Here is a 2,101-nt window from a genome sequence, read left to right as displayed (position 1 = left end):
AAAAAAAAAAAATCAAACTTGTAGACTTAATAACCAAATTCAATAAAGTAGCTGGATACAAGGTCAACACTCAAAAATCAATAGCCTTCTTGTACATGAATAACAGACTCACTGAGAGAGGAACTGGGGAAACAACACCTTTTATAATAGCATCTAAAAAAAGATATACCTAGGAATCAATTAATAAAGGAAGTAAAAAACCTCTATTTTGAAAACTACAGCACTCTGAAAAAAGAGATCAAAGAGGATATTATAAAATGGAAAAATATCCCTTCTTCTTTGGTAGGAAGAACCAATATGCAAATGGCCATATTTTCAAAACTGTTATATAGATTTAATGCAATCCCGATCAAAATTCCAACAGTATATCTCATAGAATTAGAGAAAACAATCCTAAAATTCATTTGGAACCAGAAGAGATCTACAACAGCAAAAGCAATTCTGGGCAACAAAGGCAAGGCAGGGAGCATCACAATCCCTGACCTAAAATTATACCACAAAGCTACTGCGATAAAAACAGAATGGTACTGGCAAAAGAACAGACCTGAAGATCCATGGAACAGATTAGAAGATGCAGAAACAACTCCAGATACATTCAGTCACCTTATCTTTGATAAAGGAGCCAAATACCTTCACTGGAAGAAAGATTACTGGGTGGTACTGGGTTTCAACTTGCTAAAGACTAAAGCTAGACCCGTATCTTTCACCATGCACTAAACTAAAACTGAAATGGATCAGAGATCTAATATCGAAACAGAAACACTAAATCTGCTGGAAGATATGTTAGGTAGAACTCTTAAAGACAGTGGCATAGGAAAGGACTTTATGAACAAAACCTCGGTCACGTGGGAACTATCACAAAAAACCAACCACTGGAACCTTATTTTATTAAAAAGTTTTTGCACAGCAAAAGAAACTACCAACAGAGTGAAGAGACAACCCACAATGTGGAAAAAATTTTTACCAGCTTTTCTTCAGAACAGCTACTATCTACTATCTAGAATATATAAAGAACTCAAAAACAGAACCCCCAAATTTAAAGACCCAATCCAAAAATGGGCATCTGAAATGAATAGACATTTCTCAGATACAGAAGTAGAAAAAGCAAATAAATATATGAAAAAATGTTCACTATCACTGGTCATTCAAGAGATGCAAATTAAAACAATGCTGAGATTCCATCTCACTCCAGAAAGAATGACTGCTATCAAAAAATCAACCAAGGGCCAGGGATTTAGCTCAGTGGTTCCACCACCTACCTTGCAAACGCAAGGACACAAGTTTGATCCCCAGTACCAAAAAAAAAGGACAAACATGTTTAAAGCCTGTATTGTTGGGCCAGGGATTTAGCTCAGCAGTGCTGCCACCTGTCTTGCAAGTGCAGGGTCCTGAGTTCAATCCCTGGTATCACAAAAAAAAAAAAAAAAAAAAAAAACTGCATTGTTTGTGTCTCTGTGCAAGAAAACAAAAGTGTGAAATAAGGACCAAAATGTATAATAGATATTGGAAAATAGAAAGAAAATATTCAAATGACAAGGGGAATAAGGAAAGGGGAAAGGAGAAAGGAAGGAAGACAGAAGAAAAGAGACTAGAAGGAAAAATGGAAACAAAGCTTTTGTAAATAAGGAGGGAAAGTGGCGTTGAAGGGAGGGGAGGGGAATGGGGAAAAAAAGAAGAAAGATATACTGTACCATGTACAGGTACAAATTCCCTGTGGTGAGTCAGGCGTGGTGGCACATGCCTGTAATCCCAGTACTTGGGAAGCTGAGGCAGGAGGATCTCTGTGAGTTCAAGACCAGCCTGGGCTACATAGTGAAGTTCCAGGTCAGTCTCAACTATATAGTGAGACCGTGTCTCAAAAAAAAAAAAAAAATTCCCTATGGTGAATGTTATCACTATGTATATCTAAAATGTACTGATAAAAACAATCCTATATAGGCACACTCCTATAATTCTAGCTCCTTGAGAGACTGAGGCAGGAGGATTGCAAATTAAAGATAAGCTGGACAACTCAATGAGAACTTGCCTCAAAATAAAATAAAATGGGCTGAGGTGTAGCTCAGTGGTGAGGTCCCAGACTCAATCTACAGCACCAATAATT

General features: G+C 37.2%; 1 protein-coding gene across 1 annotated transcript in view; it reads right to left on the bottom strand.

Moving 5' to 3' along the window:
- The window catches only part of Nckap1l (NCK associated protein 1 like), a 48,019-nt gene that overhangs the window by 43,444 nt on the left and 2,474 nt on the right, over positions 1-2,101 (bottom strand). The window lies entirely within an intron of this gene.

This window comes from Fukomys damarensis, unplaced genomic scaffold (assembly GCF_012274545.1).
Source record: "Fukomys damarensis isolate Sample0158 unplaced genomic scaffold, DMR_v1.0_HiC HiC_scaffold_15, whole genome shotgun sequence".
Lineage (NCBI taxonomy): Eukaryota > Metazoa > Chordata > Mammalia > Rodentia > Bathyergidae > Fukomys > Fukomys damarensis.
This window is presented reverse-complemented; position numbering and strand designations above follow the sequence as displayed.